The sequence below is a fragment of the Triticum aestivum genome, chromosome 7B (assembly GCF_018294505.1).
Source record: "Triticum aestivum cultivar Chinese Spring chromosome 7B, IWGSC CS RefSeq v2.1, whole genome shotgun sequence".
In the NCBI taxonomy this organism is placed as follows: Eukaryota; Viridiplantae; Streptophyta; class Magnoliopsida; order Poales; family Poaceae; genus Triticum; species Triticum aestivum.
The window spans coordinates 745,844,151-745,858,227 of record NC_057813.1 but is presented as its reverse complement, the minus strand read 5'-3'; positions in this window follow the sequence as shown (position 1 = coordinate 745,858,227).

Below are 14,077 nucleotides of genomic sequence, written 5' to 3'. Positions count from 1 at the left end.
CACCCCCCACCAGGACCCCACAATACTGGAGGTTGTGACATAAAGACTCCAACTTCTCCAAGAACTGATAGTATCCAAATTATCTCAGCTGTACCATTGGCAATGGCCTTGTACTCAGACTCCGTGTTGGATCTTGAGACTGTGGCCTGCTTTCTGGAGCTCCAAGAGACAAGGTTGGGACCAAGAAAAACAGCAAACCTCCTGTAGACCCGCGATCGTCACTGCACCTGGCCCAGTCCGCATCAGAGAAGCAACTCAACACCATTGAAGGTGACTTGCTGATAGATAGACTCATACCACGAGTGTACTTCAAATACCTCAAGATCCTTTTAGCTGCCAAAAAATTTGCAGTCGTTAGTGCATGAAGGACCTGACAAACACGATTCACAGCAAAAGAAATATCCGGCCTAGGAAATGTCAGATACTAAAGTGCTCCAACCAGACTACGGTATTTAGTACTGCCATCGTGAGAGAGAGAGATGCCTCACTATCCTTGCTGATCTTCTCACTGGAGGACATGGGAGTAGTGGAAACCTTACAATGTTCCATGTTAGCACGGTGAAGAATGTCGCCAATGTACTTCTGATGAGAGAGCACAATCCCCTGTGGCGACGACTTCACCTCAACTCCAAGGAAAAAATGCAATGGACCAAGATCCTTGAGAGCAAATGTGGCATGAAGATCAGCAAGTAACTTGGTCGCAGTACACAAAAAGGACACATCCATGACATTTTGGGCCGAACGAATTTTTTTTCTGTCATACATATGACACTTCTATGACGATAATTGTGACAAAACCCGGTATCATCATAGATGTGGTGGGATCCTACTTCTATGTCAAAAAATCATGATAGAAAATGGGCTTTTCGTCTGTGCTAACATGAAATTCTTTGGGCCGTCCATGACGGAAAAAACCGTGGTAGAAGCAAGGGCAAGGAAAATATCAGGGAGTTCCTGGTTACGGTGGGTGGTCGGGGGCCGAGCGATGCGTGTTCCTCTCGTACCGTACACACATGGGTGCGAGGCGTTGGGCTCTAACTGAACCCGAGCGAGGCGCCGCCTAACTGAACCCGAGCGATTGCACTGCAGGCTATGCGTTACTAAACCCGAGCGATCAAGTGATTCCTTTGCTACTGCTGCTAATTGAAACTGATCAATGCTGCCTCTGGATAAACACTGAGCATTGTTGGAGGGTTTGGATGAACAGTTCCCGGTGGGGGGTGGATGAACAGGACCCTATGGTAGAAGAGGTTGTTGCCGCTGGATGAACATGACCCCAGTCGAGCTGGTTGGGGCTGGATGAACATGACCCCATGGAGGACTGGATGAACAGGACGACCCCGTGGAGGGCTGGTTGAATAGTAGCCGGTGGAGGGCTGGATGAGCAGTATCCCGTGGAGGGGTGGTTGAACAGTAGCCGTGCAGAGGGCTGGTTGAACATTAGCCGGTGTAGTAGCGCGCGGTGGAGGCTGGATGAACAGGAGCTCGTGGATGAATAGTCGTAGGTGGAGGCTGGAGGAGGTCGACGGTGGATGAGCAGTAGCCCGTGGAGACTGGAGGAGGTCAATGGTGGAGATGAACAATATCCCGTGGAGTCCCGTTTTGCGGTACGCCACACCCCTCCCGATGAACAGGACCCCCGTTTCGACCGTAGCGCTCCAACACAAGTCTGTTTCCTCCATTTTGCTGTACGCCACACCCCTTCCTATCAACAGGAGCCCGTTTCGACAGTAGGAGGTCCAACAGAAGTCTGTTTCCTCCGTTTTGCGGTACGCCAGACCCCTCCCGATGAACATGATCCCGTTTCGAATGTGGCCGGTCGAAAACAAGGACGTTTCCTCCGTTCTGCGGCACGCCAGGCCTCGTTTTCATCGGCTGTTCCATCCAAGCCGGTTGGCTCCCATGCCTTCCGTTGCCTCCCCATGAACACGACGACGACGCAGTTTCTCTGTTCCGACCCAGCCATATACACGAGCCATGGCCGTACGTATGCACGAGTAGGCGTTTGAGACACCGCCCGTATGTACGTACGTGGCCGTATTTTCTTTCTTGTGCACTGGCCGATGTACGTACATGTACATACTACGTGCGTGCCTCTACTACTACACGTGCGCATCTCTACATCGACCAGTATGTACGTACACGTTCGCGATGAGAATGACAACGCTATGTACGCTTCGACCAGGTGGGTCCCGACTGTCAGGCACTTCCTTGCGTGCGAAGATGTAGCTGGTGGGTCCAGTAGTCATGGGGCGAATCGTTTTTTATGCCGGATGCACTTTCTTGCATGCGAAGATGTAGCTGGTGGGTCCCAGCAGTCAGGGGGAAATGTTTTTTTGCGAAATACGGTGGCCCGTCCGGTGGATCCCTGCTGTCAGGTGGAGGAATCATTATTTTTCGTGTTATAAGGAGACACTTCCTTGCTGCGGTCGTGGACCCAGGTGTCAGCCTCTCCACGTACATTACTCTTTCGTTGGAAGTCGTTCGTTGACCATGTTGACCACGGCACATTCCGTTGCATGCATGCGTCCATGGGTATGGTGCATCCCCACTGTCAGCCTCTCACGTACAGTTATCTTCGGATGACTCTTGGTTGTTGAGCACGTTGACCACACCGTGCCGAGCGCACCAAGGCCGGTGGACGATGGCGAGGCCCCAGACTGGAACGACCCGGAGATGGGAAGACGTGGCAGTGCAGTCGCAAATGAAGAGTTGTGAAAATTTTGACTGGTTAGGGTGCACGGTAGTACAGCTGCGGTGCCGTCCACGGTAGACAGGAGCAAGAATAAAGGTTGAAGAAGGAGCATGGTTGTTGCAGTATACATTGTGATACGGGTCGAAAGCAAAGCAGCGGAAGGCTGGAACAAATTTCGGAAGGCGAAAACAAAGAATGTAAAGGGAATAAATTCAAAAGTGGACAAATTATTTATTCAAACTGTGCTGCTTAACACTAATTTCTACTCCATATCTGAAGAGCAAACGAGACTCCACGTTCGTCAGGGTTGACAAGCTACAGTTAAGTTGTAGCTTGTCACAGCTGGCTGTCCACTCTCAACTCAGAAGCAGCAGTTCGTTACAACACTTGAACCTGTTCTTTCTCAGGTTCTTTGCTTTGTAGCTGGAACTGAACAGCAACCATTAAATTACAGACTTTTGAGTAAGTTTACACTAGGGAAGAATTGTTGTACTGATCAACACTACAGAAAAGCATGCATGATTTTCCGAGGTCGCATTGTTATCGTCATCTGTGGTGCGCCAAGTACTGTCCTTGCTGCTTGCTCCCGTCGACTGACCCAGCAAGATGAGCTGTGGGGGCAGGGATGAAGGAGGGAGTGTAAAGCGGCATTTCTTAGAGAGCGAAGAGATCCAACATGATTTGTGTTGGTGATCAAAGGTGTGATTTCTATGCATGCACGACATGATGCACGCTTGAGAGCCTAACTAATTACTACTGATGCTACTCAAAAGTGTGTTTTTTTACAAGGACTAAGAGGGGAGGTGGAGGAAGATGGAGTGGTGGAAGCAAGCCAGATCAGGACGTGACGTTAGTGCCAAGGTCTGGCCAGAGTGTACCAGAGATGGTAGCGAGGCAAAGCCATAGGAGTGGAGAAGGCAGTATCAGAGGCTAGAAAGAGACAGCGGTGGGGAGCACTACCGGACTCGCGGCCTATGCCGACGGCCCAGGGCCGTCGGCATAAGTCATTTTCCATCGGCATAGATCTATGCCTACGGCTGCCGTCGGCATAGCCCCGTCGGCATAAATCGCGTCTGCGTAGTCTTGTCAGACCGTCGGCATAGGGGTCTATGCCGACGGCTACTGTTCGGCCGTTGGCATAGTTTAGCCGTCGGCAGTGTTTTTCGCCTAATGGCAACGAACGGCGCCGTCAAAACCACCGACGAATCACGGGAAGCCACATGGCATAGGTATGCCGACGGCCTAGTGTGACACCCCAAATTTTTGACCTTGTTTTGTTAATTAAATTTTTGCCAGGAAATTAAAACTTTTATTTCCTGGGCTCCCTTTTGAATTTTGAACCTTTTTCTCCCTTACTATTATGGAGTTTTCCCCAAAAAGGAAACTTTTCAAATATGTTATTGGACTTGTTTAACCTCTCAAGAAAAACTTTTCTTTTATTAGTAGAACTAATTACATAATTAATTTGCTTGATCTTTATTTTCTTGAAAAATGGTTTTCCAAGATTATATGGCCATATTTGAACTACAACCATTTGATAGATTCACTTAAAATTTCAACAAAAATTTGGAGATGTCAGGTGATGTTTTAAAATCACTTTTATGCAAAAATATCTTTTATTCATGAAATATTTTGAGCTCTACATCAATTTTTCTTCTCTGGTCCAGTGGGCAATTTTGCACTGCAACTCATTTAAATATTTCTTTCTAGCTTCCACCAAAATTATGGGATGTTAGTAGCAGCATATGATTCCATTTTATGCAAAAACCAGTGTTGTCCTTTGAAAAATTTGAGTGAATCAACCTCTTTTCCATTCTGGTCCAACATGATGGTTTGTACAGCAACCATATCCTTGCTTGCTCTTTGGCCCTTGATTCTTTCTCCTACTTGTAGTACTCCATGCTAAACCCCTAAGTCCAGGAGCATGCACTCATTGGATCATTTTTGGTTCATGAAATGATGCCATTGACCTCCTGTCCAGAATTGGAGTTCTACAAAACTTGCACTAGCAAGTTTGTGCTTTTCACAAACTAACCTCACGACCCTCTCTTCCATCCAAAGAGACACTGATCTGGAGAATTTGGCCACCCCAAGTTTTCCCTAGGTGCCCTTCGCATTTTGACAAACACCCTGAGTGCATAGCTAGATTTGGCATGATTTCAAGTCTACATTATGAACTTGGTCTCCTGACCAAACCACCCTGTCCCTTGATCTTCCCTCTACCACTAATCTAGTTCTGTTGCTTGCCAACCTCATACGAGCCCCCTAGCATGCCCCAGCATTTCGTCGAGCACGTTCCGTGCGTGCTCTGGGCCCGAGCAGAGCACGCGTATTGCACGTGCCGCGCCCGAGCTGACGCGTTGCGCCCCTGGTTCTTGCCCGCTCTGTAGCGCCACGCCACGCGCTCCCCTTCTCACCGCAATGCGCCAAGCCATCCTGGCAGCCTACAGCACCGCCGTTAGAGCTCTTGGCGGCACGCCGGCGTCCGCAGCACTTCTCGGCCAGGTCGGTGCCGCCCAAGCCGCCAGCGCTTGCCACCTGCCTCCTGGAGCAGTGCGAGCTCATCCGCAAGCGTGTCCCCTAGCACTCGTCGCCGCCACGTCACCCAAGCTACAGAAAGACGGTCGCCGGCGACCTTATCCGCGGCCGCCGCTGAACCGCCTCGACTCGCCTATATAAGGAGCCCCGAGCCCGTCCCCGCACGCTGGCAGTCCCAAGCCATCTCCCTAGGAACCCCATTGGTAGCCAATCAACTCGGGGAGGTCTCGTTCCCCATCTCCGGCAACCGCAGCCGCCGCCACTACGCCGGCCATTGCGGTGCCACCAGGGCCTCCCCCTCTCCACTCTTTCCACCAGAAGCTCTCTCTTCCTCCCGTGAACCCTTCCCCTTGCTCGATTTTGATCGGGAACCACCACAGCCCCAAAACCACTTTACTCTCGACGCCGCCGGCCGCCGCGAAGCTCGTCGCCGACGACTCCCTCCATCCCCAACACTCCCTCGACCACCGGAAGAACCGCCCCAGTCTTGCAGATCCATCCCCACCCTCGGGGGCCCGCGAGGAGCCGCCTAACGCCGGCGACGATCGCCGGAGCCCTCGCCTCTGTTCGGCCAGAGGAAGAACAGGGAAGGGAGAATAGTCAAACCTGACCAGTGGGCCAGGCGGGCCCACTGTCAGTGACCCAGCACCGTCCACGCTGGAGTAAGTGGAAGCGTAAATCCAAAATACGCTTTCGACGTGTACGTGTATATTCAAATCGTTTTCTTTTCTGTTTTATTTTAAAACCAGATTTTTGACTGAAATTTGACTAGCTATAACTTTTTAACGACAACTCCAAATGAATTGATTCTTTTTCCTACCTCTCTCAAATTTAATCTAGTTTATTTTAAGATTTATTTGAAAAAATTTCAGACAAACTTTTGGTACTGTTTTTGAAACTATATATTGATTCAAAAATATTTTTAAATAGGATTTTGGAGAGAGGAGAAAGCTTTCAAATGTTTTGGAGTGCACTCTGCCTTTCTACACATTGAAGGCAAGCATTCTGAACCCTGGCATAATATTTTTGGTGTGTTCGTTGACACGTTTATAACATCACCTCATTTCGGAGTACTTGTTATTTCATGTGATATGATCATATGAACGAATGCATATTAGTGATTTCCATGCTGTTGGAAATGAACACACTTGTGATGATAATCATCATCATGTGCCTTGCATGCATGCCGGAAGGAATCCGGGAAAACCTCTGCCTTGGGTAGGCATGAGTTTGTCGCCGGTTCCGTCGGGACGGTTATGTCCGGTATGGCATAGTGAGGTATAGTGAGCGGTGATTCTGTTGGTTGAAATATTTTCATTATACATGTCATGCAGGGAAAATTATAAACCTCCTGAGTCGACCATAGATCGAGTCTTGTTCCAGTAACCCCCATACTTGTTTCGTACTACCACTCGTCTCTACAACAAGTAGAGTACGGTTCAGTAATTTGTCAACCCTTTTCTAGCACACACCGTACAGAGGGGCCGGGATGAGGGTACCACGGCCATGGATTAAAGCCAGTCATCCGGTCAGGGGGCATGGGTGTTTTCGGTTGTAGTCGAGGGGGTAGCTTCCCCAGTTTTGCGCGCGGTATAAATTTTGTGATCCCATGCTAATCGAGGTTGTAGCCTCCCCACTTAGAGTTTTGCTTAACGAGTGTCGTGGGTGATTCCAGACACCGGTGAGTTAAGCTGGTGTGTGCAAGTCAGGTGCGTTTCATTTAAAAGACCATAGACGGAATTAGTCCCGATGGACTAAAGGAATCCGTTACTCGTGGGTAAAGAGTACACCCTCTGCAGAGATTGAACCTATTCGAATAGCCATGTCCATGGTTAAGGACTATAGTCTGGGATGGGTCAAGTGTTGGTCTTAGTGTCGGTCTTCGGAGGAGAAAACTGTTAATCCGGAACATGGATTGTGACTTGTGGCTTATGATGATTATGATTATTATTTTTATTATGGACTAACCCCTTTATATCATTTGAAATAGTGACTATCCCTGGGATGGTTTTTACCTCCTGGCTATTCACTATATTTATTTTCTTTTAAAGCCCTTTATGTGGTGTCGGTAAGACGCCCGACTGTGGCCTTTCTTTTAAAGCCCTTTATGTGGTGTCGCTAAGACGCCCGACTGTGGCATTTCTGTTAAAGCCCTTTATGTGGTGTCTCTAAGACGCCCGACTGTGGCATTTCTTTTAAAGCCCTTTATGTGGTGTCGCTAAGACGCCCGACTGTGGCATTTCTTTTAAAGCCCTTTATGTGGTGTCGCTAAGACGCCCGACTGTGGCATGCTTGTTATTTATTTCATAATTTTAATACTACTATGTTATTGCATATTCATAAATAACATGCTTGCATGCATCAGAGTTTTAATTATCTTTTGTGACTGACGTCATGAGCATAAAAATATTTTCAGCACATCACTGTTATATTATACCTGAGTTCATAATGTTTGCGAGTACATTAAAAGTACTCACTGGCTTGTCCCTAGCTATTGTCTTGGCCATATTTTCTTGCATGGAGAGGAGCGACCGTGGCGACAGCCCCGGAACCTAAGCAATGATGATAGCAGCCTCGCGAATATAGGAGTTAACCTGGTCAGCCGTTCCTGTGGAAAATGGAGTCCCATAGACGCTGATGATTCACAGACCGCTCCCCCATCAACCACTAGAAACCATTTGTTGTACCCACAGACCAGGATGGTCTTGTACTACATATTTTATGTTTTGCTTGGAATTTCTGTATCAAGGTGGTGCCTCATCAGCTAACAGTTATCCTGGGGCTGGTGAGCACAACAGCCATTTTCTGGAATTTAATACCCGGAAAACCGGTCGCGACAAACTTGGTATCAGAGCCAGGCTAACCATTGGCTAATCCTATCTTAGCCAGGTCGAAAAACTTAGGCAAACCAACCCACCAGACCTTAACCAAACCCCAGCCAAGCTTCTCGTGCAAGATAGCCACACAGTGACCCCGACACTTTTGGCAGTCGGTGCCCAACCTATCAACCTAGCCTGTCGATCATGCGCCAGTGACCAGCACCCAAGAGGTCTCCTTCACAAGCGTGCGAAGGAAGACTCCGTCCCCTTTTTCTATAAAAAGGGCATGCTAGCCCCAACCCAGCACAACACATTCTCTACCCCAAATCGAGCCATAATGCCTGGCCCCTTCGTGCACAATGAAACCACAACAACCAACCTTGGAGGTTTTGTGACCATACTCGCAAAGCTCACTCGTTGTGCCTATGCGTTAGAAGAGCCCCCGGAATATGTTGTGTACCAAGGACCCATGGGCGGTGAAAGCTGTCAATTCTGGGCCACTGTGCACATCTACGGTAGGGATCTATCTCCAGAACGCCCCTACAGGTTCACCGGAAGGACAACTTCCTTTGAGCCACAAGCCATCCAGCTAGCTCCTCGAGAGGCTATAGTTCAACTCCGGCAGTTGTCGCCCAGAGTTAACTGTCGCTCGTTCTACTACTACCCCAGACGTGAAGGGTATGGTAGACAACCCAAGTTGCCAACGGAGATCACGAGACGGATCCTGCATTGTTGCACCTGGTGCGCTATGTAGGTGCACTAGTGGCACTATTCGATCAAATCACCATTGATCTGATCGCAGCTCGTGGAGAGCTGGCTCGTCGAGCCCCAGCGAGAGGAGAAGACAAGCCCGACGCTGACAACCCAGTCGTACTGTTCGGACACCAGATCGAGGCCTTGAGATCAGCCCCAGCCGTCAACCAAGATACTTTGATGACCCCAGAAGTGCTTCATCGCCTTTTGGGAACACACTCCAACGGGATTGTGGCCAACAATCCCCGCAATGGTCATCATCGCTACCCCAACCCTGTAGTTCCTCCACCATCCCCGGCTAATTCCAACGGTGAGACCCGTGGAGAAACCTCGACATCCACAAGGCACGCCCGTTTGGATATAAATGAGGTAGACTAAGTTACCCGAGTAGTGCCGAGTCTCAGTGTATACTCACTTTGTAATCGTATGACCTTGTGAGTTAACGCAGCCTGTTGTTATGCCTCTGTTTTAATAGTAGCCTTGCATAAATATGTCAGCACGCAATTGCATAATTCTTCCAAGCACAGCTACCAAGACCACCCCGACAACCCCACAGTGATACATCACTTTAGTGAGGTATTTTTCTGTGGCTTTGACATCGACCCTTGGAGCTAAGCTGGCAAATTTATTACCTTTCACCACGGTAAAATGACCCAACTTCCTTGCTATAAAAAGGCCACCTCGTGACCTTGCCAAGCACCCCTCACCTTGTGCACCACCCTCACAACCTTTTCTTGCCATGCCGAGCCCTGGTATATATCTGAGAACCCCAGATGCAACCCCGGGTAGCTTTGTCAAAATATTGTGGGACTTTACCTGCAGTACCATGGGTTCTACCCAGCCACTCCAGTACGAGCTGTTCAAACCGAGAATTACCCCTTCCACTTCGGAATATTGGGCAGCAGTACACATCCCTCACATAGACCCCAACCAAGATCCAACGGAGGTTTCCTTCATGGGGAAATCTATGTCAACCCCACGCCTGGCCATAGAAGCTGCTACGAAGGAAGCGATTGCTCGTCTTCGATCCGCAGTACCCTATGCCCGTGAACGAGGGTATTATTACTTTCTGAGCCGTGCAGCACCCGGAGGAGTAACATCTTTTCCCGGTGGGCGGATTGAGAGAGACCCAGTGCTAGCCAACCTTATCCAGTACATCATCGCTCAAGAGCATTTGAACCAGCAAGTGATGGATTATCTCCAGAGTCTCGCTGACTTGAATCCTCAGATTGCAATCGGCAGACCATTGAGGCCCGACCCGGAGAGACACATACATCGACTGGTCAATCCACTTCCTCCGATAGAAGAGGAGTGTATTCCATTGCCAGAGATATTTTCTCGAGACCCCGTCCAGTTACCATTTGGTTGATAGACGCCGCTGCTATGTTTATTCTTGCAACTTTTACTTATATGTTGTAACTTATGTGTGGTACCCCGAGTTTGTGCGGCGAGTAAATTATTTAGTTTCTATTAATGTGAGTAGTTCTGCTGCGGTTTGACTATTACTGTTTCTCTCGCGAAGGATCCGGGAGTAAGATTTCTTTTCCCTGAGTTGCTGCATCGTTTATCCTCTCACTATATGGATTGTTTTATTCACACAGCACCACAGCAGCAGTCTCACAACCGCTCAAACACATACACTGCTTGCAAAAACCCGTAACCGTGGAGTATTTGTTTTTCACAACGGCTCTTAGCAAATCTCGAGGACGAGATTTTTCTTAAGGGGGGTAGTCTTGTGACACCCCAAATTTTTGACCTTGTTTTGTTAATTAAATTTTTGCCAGGAAATTAAAACTTTTATTTCCTGGGCTCCCTTTAGAATTTTGAACCTTTTTCTCCCTTACTATTATGGAGTTTTCCCCCAAAAGGAAACTTTTCAAATATGTTATTGGACTTGTTTAACCTCTCAAGAAAAACTTTTCTTTTATTAGTAGAACTAATTACATAATTAATTTGCTTGATCTTTATTTTCTTAAAAAATGGTTTCCAAGATTATATGGCCATATTTGAACTACAACCATTTGATAGATTCACTTAAAATTTCAACAAAAATTTGGAGATGTCAGGTGATGTTTTAAAATCACTTTTATGCAAAATATCTTTTATTCATGAAATATTTTGAGCTCTACATCAATTTTTCTTCTCTGGTCCAGTGGGCAATTTTGCACTGCAACTCATTTAAATATTTCTTTCTAGCTTCCACCAAAATTATGGGATGTTAGTAGCAGCATATGATACCATTTTATGCAAAAACCCAGTGTTGTCCTTTGAAAAATTTGAGTGAACCAACCTCTTTTCCATTCTGGTCCAACATGATGGTTTGTACAGCAACCATATCCTTGCTTGCTCTTTGGCCCTTGATTCTTTCTCCTACTTGTAGCCCTCCATGCTAAACCCCTAAGTCCAGGAGCATGCACTCATTGGATCATTTTTGGTTCATGAAATGATGCCATTCACCTCCTGTCGAGAATTGGAGTTCTGCAAAACTTGCACTAGCAAGTTTGTGCTTTTCACAAACTAACCTCACCACCCTCTCTTCCATCCAAAGAGAAACTGATCTGGAGAATTTGGCCACCCCAAGTTTTGCCTAGATGCCCTTGGCATTTTGACAAACTCCCTGAGTGCATAGCCAGATTTGGCATGATTTCAAGTCTACATTGTGAACTTGGTCTCCTGACCAAACCACCTTGTCCCTTGATCTTCCCTCTACCACTAATCTAGTTCTGTTGCTTGCCAACCTCACACAAGCCCCCTAGCATGCCCCGGCATTTCATCGAGCACATTCCGTGCGTGCTCTAGCGCGAGCAGAGCACGCGTATTGCACGTGCCGCGCCCGAGCTGACGCGTCGCGCCCCTGGTTCTTGCCCGCTCTGTAGTGCCACACCACGCGCTCCCCTTCTCACCGCAACGCGCCAAGCCGCCCTGGCAGCCTACAGCACCGCCGTCAGAGCTCTTGGCGGCACGCCGGCGTCCTCAGCACGTCTCGGCCAGGTCGGTGCCGCCCAAGCCGCTAGGGCTTGCCACCTGCCTCCTGGAGCAGTGCGAGCTCATCCGCAAGCGTGTCCCCTAGCGCTCGTCACCGCCACGTCGCCCAAGCTACAGAAAGACGGTCACCGGCGACCTTATCCGTGGCCGCCGCTGAACCGCCTCGACTCGCCTATATAAGGAGCCCCGAGCCTGTCCCCGCACGCAGGTAGTCCCAAGCCATCTCCCTAGGAACCCCATTGGTAGCCAATCAACTTGGGGAGGTCTCCTTCCCCATATCCGGCAACCGCAGCCGCCGCGACTGCCCCAGCCATTTCGGCGCCACCAGGGCCTTCCCCTCTCCACTCTCTCCACCAGAAGCTCTCTCTTCCTCCCGTGAACTCTTCCCCCTGCTCGATTTTGATCGGGAACCACCACAGCCCCAAAACCACTTTACTCCCGACACCGTCGGCCGCCGCGAAGCTCGTCGCCGACGACTCCCTCCATCCCCAACACTCCCTCGACCATCGGAAGAACCGCCCCAGTCTTGCGGATCCATTCCCACCCTTGGGGTCCCGCGAGGAGCCGCCTAACGCCGGCGACGATCGCCGGAGCCCCCGCCTCTGTTCGGCCAGAGGAAGAAGAGGGAAGGAAGAATAGTCAAACCTGACCAGTGGGCCAGGCGGGCCCACTGTCAGTGACCCAGCACCGTCCACGCTGGAGTAAGTGGAAGCGTAAATCCAAAATACGCTTTCGACGTGTACGTGTATATTCAAATCGTTTTTTTTCTGTTTTATTTTAAAACCAGATTTTTGACTAAACTTTGACTGGCTATAACTTTTTAATGACAACTCCAAATGAATTGATTCTTTTTCCTACCTCTCTCAAATTTAATCTAGTTTATTTTAAGATTTATTTGAAAAAATTTCAGACAAACTTTTGGTACTGTTTTTGAAACTATATATTGATTCAAAAGTATTTTTAAATAGGATTTTGGAGAGAGGAGAAAGCTTTCAAATGTTTTGGAGTGCACCCTGCCTTTCCACACATTAAAGGCAATCATTATGAACCCCGACATAATATTTGTGGTGTGTTCGTTGACACGTTTATAACACCACCTCATTTCGGAGTACTTGTTATTTCATGTGATATGATCATATGCATGAATGCATATTAGTGATTTCCATGCTGTTGGAAATGAACACACTTGTGATGATAATCATCCTCATGTGCCTTGCATGCATCCCGGAAGGAATCCGGGAAAACCTCTGCCTTGGGTAGGCATGAGTTTGTCGCCGGTCTCCGTCGGGACGGTTATGTCCGGTATGGCATAGTGAGGTATAGTAAGCGGTGATTCTGTTGGTTGAAATATTTTCATTATACATGTCATGCAGGGAAAATTATAAACCTCCTGAGTCGGCCATAGATCGAGTCTTGTTCTAGTAACACCCATACTTGTTTCGTACTACCACTCGTCTCTACAACAAGTAGAGTACGGTTCAGTAATTTGTCAACCCCTTTATAGCACACACCGTACAGAGGGGCTGGGATGAGGGTACCACGGCCATGGATTAAAGCCAGTCATCCGGTCAGGGGGCATGGGTGTTTTCGGTTGTAGCCGAGGGGGTAGCTTCCCCAGTTTTGCGCGCGGTATAAATTTTGTGATCCCATGCTAATCGAGGTTGTAGCCTCCCCACTTAGAGTTTTGCTTAACGAGTGTTGTGGGTGATTCCAGACACCGGTGAGTTAAGCTGGTGTGTGCAAGTCAGGTGCGTTTTCATTTAAAAGACCGTAGACGGAATTAGTCCCGATGGACTAAAGGAATCCGTTACTCGTGGGTAAAGAGTACACCCTCTGCAGAGATTAAACCTATTAGAATAGCCATGTCCATGGTTAAGGACTATAGTCTGGGATGGGTCAAGTGTCGGTCTTAGTGTCGGTCTTCGGAGGAGAAAACTGTTAATCCGAAACATGGATTGTGACTTGTGGCTTATGATGATTATGATTATTATTTTTATTACGGACTAACCCCTTTATATCATTTGAAATAGTGACTATCCCTGGGATGGTTTTTACCTCCTGGCTATTCACTATATTTATTTTCTTTTAAAGCCCTTTATGTTGTCTCGCTAAGACGTCCGACTGTGGCCTTTCTTTTAAAGCCCTTTATGTGGTGTCGCTAAGACGCCCGGCTGTGGCATTTCTTTTAAAGCCCTTTATGTGGTGTGGCTAAGATGCCCGACTGTGGCATTTCTTTTAAAGCCCTTTTTGTGGTGTCGCTAAGACGCCCGACTGTGGCATTTCTTTT